Here is a 6,259-nt window from a genome sequence, read left to right on the forward strand (position 1 = left end):
TTATTAAATAAAATCATGCCCAAATAAGTGTTATTGTGATAGGGTTAGTCTGTGAGCGCAGGCCTTATAGAAAACATTCATCCAGGGCCTTTATAGAATAAAATCATGCCCAAATAAGTGTTATTGTGATGGGGTTAGTCTGTGAGTGCAGGCCTTATAGAAAACATTCCTCCAGGGCCTTTATTAAATAAAATCATGCCCAATAAGGCGCTACTGTGTCGGGTTAGTCTGTGAGCGCAGGCCTTTGTAGAAAACATTCATCCAGGGCCTTTTTAAATAAAATCATGCCCAAATAAGTGTTATTGTGATGGGGTTAGTCTGTGAGCGCAGGCCTTATAGAAAACATTCATCCAGGGCCTTTATAGAATAAAATCATGCCCACATAAGTGTTATTGTGATGGGGTTAGTCTGTGAGCGCAGGCCTTATAGAAAACATTCATCCAGGGCCTTTATAGAAAAAAAAAAATTATGCCCAATAAGGTGTTAGTGTGTAGGGTTAGTCTGTGAGCGCAGGCCCTTTGTAAAACATTCATCCAGGGCGAGAATGAAATAAAACGATGCCCATTAAAGTGTTACTGCGTTAAGGTTAATGTGTGAGCCCAGGCCCTTTGGAAAATTGAAATCCAGACACGGGGTTCAGAAATGTAAACCGAGAAGTCGCCTTAACCCGCCTTGATCGGCTGTAACGAGCGCCTGGATGTCTGGACGAGGTTTTGAACGCTTAAAAAATCCTCCAGGGTGGAGGGGGTCGAGTGGGAAAGCGCCCGAGAAGTCGCGACTTAACCCGCCGAGATCGGCTGAAATATGCGCCTGGATGTTTGGACTTAGGTTTTGAAAGCAAAAAAATCCTCCAGGGTGGCGGGGTCGAGTGGGAAAGCGCCCGGGAAGTCGCACTTAACCCGCCGAGATCGCCTGAAATATGCGCCTGGATGTCTGGACTTAGGTTTTGAACGCTTAAAAATACCTCCAGGGTGGAGGGGGTCGAGTGGGAAAGCGCCCGAGAAGTCGACTTAACCCGCCGAGATCGGCTGAAATATGCGCCTGGATGTCTGGACTTAGGTTTTGAAAGCAAAAAAATCCTCCAGGGTGGCGGGGTCGAGTGGGAAAGCGCCCGAAGTCGCACTTAACCCGCCGAGATCGCCTGAAATATGCGCCTGGATGTTTGGACTTAGGTTTTGAAAGCAAAAAAATCCTCCAGGGTGGCGGGGTCGAGTGGGAAAGCGCCCGAAGTCGCACTTAACCCGCCGAGATCGCCTGAAATATGCGCCTGGATGTCTGGACTTAGGTTTTGAACGCTTAAAAATACCTCCAGGGTGGAGGGGGTCGAGTGGGAAAGCGCCCGAGAAGTCGCGACTTAACCCGCCGAGATCGGCTGAAATATGCGCCTGGATGTTTGGACTTAGGTTTTGAAAGCAAAAAAATCCTCCAGGGTGGCGGGGTCGAGTGGGAAAGCGCCCGGGAAGTCGCACTTAACCCGCCGAGATCGCCTGAAATATGCGCCTGGATGTTTGGACTTAGGTTTTGAAAGCAAAAAATTTCTCCAGGGTGGCGGGGTCGAGTGGGAAAGCGTCCGAAGTCGCACTTAACCCGCCGAGATCGCCTGAAATATGCGCCTGGATGTTTGGACTTAGGTTTTGAAAGCAAAAATTTCTCCAGGGTGGCGGGGTCGAGTGGGAAAGCGTCCCGAAGTCGACTTAACCCGCCGAGATCGCCTGAAATATGCGCCTGGATGTTTGGACTTAGGTTTTGAACGAAAAAAATTTCTCCAGGGAGACCGGGTCGAGTGGGAAAGCGCCCGAGAAGTCGCGATTTAACCCGCCGAGATCGCTGGATGAAGCGCCTGGATGTCTGGACTTAGGTTTTGAAAGCAAAAAAAAATTTCTCCAGGACGGCGGGGTCGAGTGGGAAAGCGTCCGAAGGCGACTTAACCCGGACTCGATCGGTCGGATGAAGCGCCTGGATGTTTGGACTTAGGTTTTGAACGCAAAAAATTTCTCCAGGACGGCGGGGGTCGAGTGGGAAAGCGCCCGAAGGCGACTTAACCCGGACTCGATCGGTCGGATGAAGCGCCTGGATGTTTGGACTTAGGTTTTGAACGCAAAAATTTCTCCAGGACGGCGGGGTCGAGTGGGAAAGCGTCCGAAGGCGACTTAACCCGGACTCGATCGGTCGGATGAAGCGCCTGGATGTTTGGACTTAGGTTTTGAACGAAAAAATTTCTCCAGGACGGCGGGGGGTCGAGTGGGAAAGCGTCCGAAGGCGACTTAACCCGGACTCGATCGGTCGGATGAAGCGCCTGGATGTTTGGACTTAGGTTTTGAACGAAAAAATTTCTCCAGGACGGCGGGGGTCGAGGGGAAAGCGTCCGAAGGCGCACTTAACCCGGACTCGATCGGTCGGATGAAGCGCCTGGATGTTTGGACTTAGGTTTTGAACGAAAAAATTTCTCCAGGACGGCGGGGGTCGAGTGGGAAAGCGCCCCGAAGGCGACTTAACCCGGACTCGATCGGTCGGATGCAGCGCCTGGATGTTTGGACTTAGGTTTTGAACGCGGACGGCGGGCGAAGGCGACTTAACCCGGACTCGATCGGTCGGATGAAGCGCCTGGATGTTTGGACTTAGGTTTTGAACGAAAAAATTTCTCCAGGACGGCGGGGGTCGAGTGGGAAAGCGTCCCGAAGGCGACTTAACCCGGACTCGATCGGTCGGATGAAGCGCCTGGATGTTTGGACTTAGGTTTTGAACGAAAAAATTTCTCCAGGACGGCGGGGGGTCGAGTGGAAAGCGCCCGAAGGCGACTTAACCCGGACTCGATCGGTCGGATGAAGCGCCTGGATGATTTTCGCTTCAAAATTGCACTAAGTCCAACTTCGGGAAAGGTCCGACTTCCATACCTCCGAGGCTCCGAGTCAGGCCGACCGAGAGGCCTCCTCCCGGCATGATTCAAATTTTCCCGCGACCCTGGAGGTGGCCGCTTACACAGGAGCAACTTTTACATGGGTACACGATTTCGTGAACGCGTGTTTTTGTGGACTTAGTCTCTGAGCGAAAAAAGTCGAAAACGACTAAGTCCATATCGACTTAGGTTTTGAACGCAATCTTTCTGAAGCTCCGGGCGAGGGAGCTATCGAACGCTTCACCTGAAACACGGACACAGACGCCGAGAGAGGACGCTCGACGGCGAGAGCCCCCTCGGCCCGAACGTGATCGATTGAGCGCCGAAGCGCGCTTCTAGCCTAGACCCCACCCGCCAGCCCCGCTGGCCGCTATGGGTCGGGAGTGCCTGGCAGGGGCACGGCGCGCAATGGGTTTACGCTTGGGCTTTGACAGCACGCCGCGCTCGGGCAATTTGGACGCTCGTTACGAGCAGGCCCCAGCCCGAGGGGGAAGGCGCCGAACCTTCGGAGGAGAGGCTCAGACGGCCGGTCAGAGCGCAGAGGTCCGCCACCGGGCGGGCGGAGGGGCAGAACGCGACGCGCCCCGGCGACGCCGCGCGGTACCCCGCCCCCGTGAAACACACTTTTCCGAGCCGCCGCCGCGATCCCAGCGCCACCCACCCCGAAAACGGCGACTTCGCCGGGGAAGGTTCGAGCCGCGCCGCCCCTATGAGCGCCGGTCTTAGCCGAGGGTCCAAGCGGGTCTGCCCAGGCCCTCCTCAGGCGGACTGAGACCCGTGGTAGGCAAAAACGCGCTTCGCGGCCGGTTGGTCCCTACGACCCACAGGGGTTACCTGGTTGATCCTGCCAGTAACATATGCTTGTCTCAAAGATTAAGCCATGCAGGTCTGGCGCACACGGCCGGTACAGTGAAACTGCGCGAATGGCTCATTAAATCAGTTATGGTCCCTTTGATCGCTTCCACCCGGTACTTGGATAACTGTGGCAATTCCAGAGCTAATACATGCAAACGAAGCGCCGACCGGGCGACCGCCTCTCCGCGGGGCGGAGGCTAGGACGCGCGCATTTATCAGATCCAAAACCCATCCGGCCCCCGGGGGATCCGCCCTCCCGACCCGGTACCTTTGGTGACTCTAGATAACTCGGCCGATCGCCGCCTCTCCGCGCGCGCGACGATTCATTCGAGTGTCTGCCCTATCAACTTTCGATGGTACATCAGGCGCCTACCATGGTGACCACGGGTGACGGGGAATCAGGGTTCGATTCCGGAGAGGGAGCCTGAGAAACGGCTACCACATCCAAGGAAGGCAGCAGGCGCGCAAATTACCCATTTCCGACTCGGAGAGGTAGTGACGGTGGTCAATAATACAGGTCTCTTTCGAGGCCCTGTAATTGGAATGAGCGATCTTAAACACATGGGCGAGGACCCATTGAGGGCAAGTCTGGTGCCAGCAGCCGCGGTAATTCCAGCTCCAATAGCGTATATTAAAGTTGCTGCAGTTAAAAAGCTCGTAGTTGGATCTCGGGATCTGGCTGGCGGTCCGCCGAGAGGCGAGCCACCGCCCGTCCCAGGTCCCTGCCTCGAGGCGCCCCGATGCCCTTGGCTGGGTGTCCGGTCCGAGGCCCAAAGCGCTTACTTTGAAAAAATTAGAGTGTTCAAAGCAGGTCGAGCGCCGCCGCTGAATACCGCAGCTAGGAATAATGGAATAGGACTCGGTTCTATTTTGTGGGTTTCTGGAACCCGGAGCCATGATTAAGAGGGACGGCCGGGGGCATTCGTATTGCGCCGCTTAGAGGTGAAATTCTTGACCGGCGCAAGACGGACGAAAAGCGAAAGCATTTGCCAAGAATGTTTTCATTAATCAAGAACGAAAGTCGGAGGTTCAAGACGATCAGATACCGTCGAGTTCCGACCAGAACGATGCCGACCGCGATCCGGGCGGCGTTATTCCCATGACCCGCCGGCAGCGCAAGCGGAAACCACGAGTCTTTGGGTTCCGGGGAGTATGGTTGCAAAGCTGAAACTTAAAGGAATTGACGGAAGGGCACCACCAGGAGTGGAGCCTGCGGCTTAATTTGACTCAACACGGAAACCTCACCCGCCCGGACACGGAAAGGATTGACAGATTGATAGCTCTTTCTCGATTCTGTGGGTGGTGGTGCATGGCCGTTCTTAGTTGGTGGAGCGATTTGTCTGGTTCATTCCGATAACGAACGAGACTCCGCTTGCTTAAAATAGTGGCGCGCCACTTGGGTCGGCGCCAAAAACTTCTTAGAGGGACAAGTGGCGCTCAGCCACGCGAGATGGAGCAATAACAGGTCTGTGATGCCCTTAGATGTCCGGGCTGCACGCGCGCCATTAATGGGCGGATCAGCGCAGGTGTCACCCTGCGCCGAGAGGCGCGGGTAACCCGCTGAACCCCGCTCGTGATCGGGACTGGGGATTGAAACTATTTCCCATCAACGAGGAATTCCCAGTAAGCGCGGGTCATAAGCTCGCGTTGATTAAGTCCCTGCCCTTTGTACACACCGCCCGCCGCTACTACCGATTGATGGTTTAGTGAGGTCTCGGACTGCCCGCCGGGCCCTCGCGGGGGCTCTGGCGGAGCGCCGGAAGACGATCAAACTTGACTATCTAGAGGAAGTAAAAGTCGTGAATAAGGTTTCCGTGAGGTGAACCCGCGGAAGGATCATTATCGCCCGCCCGATCCAAAGCGAAACCGCTCCGGCGGGGAGGCCTAGCCCACCTCCCCGCCTCAAGCCCGGTGCGCGGCAGAGGCCGGGCGGCCCGGGCGCGCCTCTCCTCCGGAGCACCGAAGCGAAAGCGCAGAGCGCGATAAGAAAAAAAAAAAAAAAGGGAACTTGACTGTCGCCAGACTGGCGGCCCCCGCTTCCAGCGGCGGGGGCTGAGCCGGGCCCTGGCGGGTACCCGCACGGCCTCCGGGACCGTGGTTCAAAGTCTCTCCCGCGGCGGAGGGGCGCCTGTCCGGGTAAAAACCTCTATCCTATTTTACTTATGATCCAGCGGCCGTGGCCCGAGAGGTCTGCCGCCAAAACCCAAGACGGCAAAAAGAACCGCACAAAAACCTAAGACGGCGGAGAGAGAGAGATCCGCGAGAAGGGAACGCCGCTCTCTGGGAGGCTTGACGCACCCCGCGGAGGCTTGAGCAACCTACCGCGAGCGCCATGACTGTCGCCAGACTCGGGCGGGCCCCCTGCTTTCCAGCGGCGGGGGGCCGAGCCGGGGCCCTGGCGGGTACCCGCACGGCCTCCGGGACCGTGGGTTCAAAGTCTCCTCCCGCGAAGGAGGGGCGCCTGTCCGGGTAAAAAAACCTCTATCCTATTTTACTTATGATCCAGCG

The sequence above is a fragment of the Puntigrus tetrazona genome, unplaced genomic scaffold (genome assembly GCF_018831695.1).
Source record: "Puntigrus tetrazona isolate hp1 unplaced genomic scaffold, ASM1883169v1 S000000003, whole genome shotgun sequence".
Lineage (NCBI taxonomy): Eukaryota > Metazoa > Chordata > Actinopteri > Cypriniformes > Cyprinidae > Puntigrus > Puntigrus tetrazona.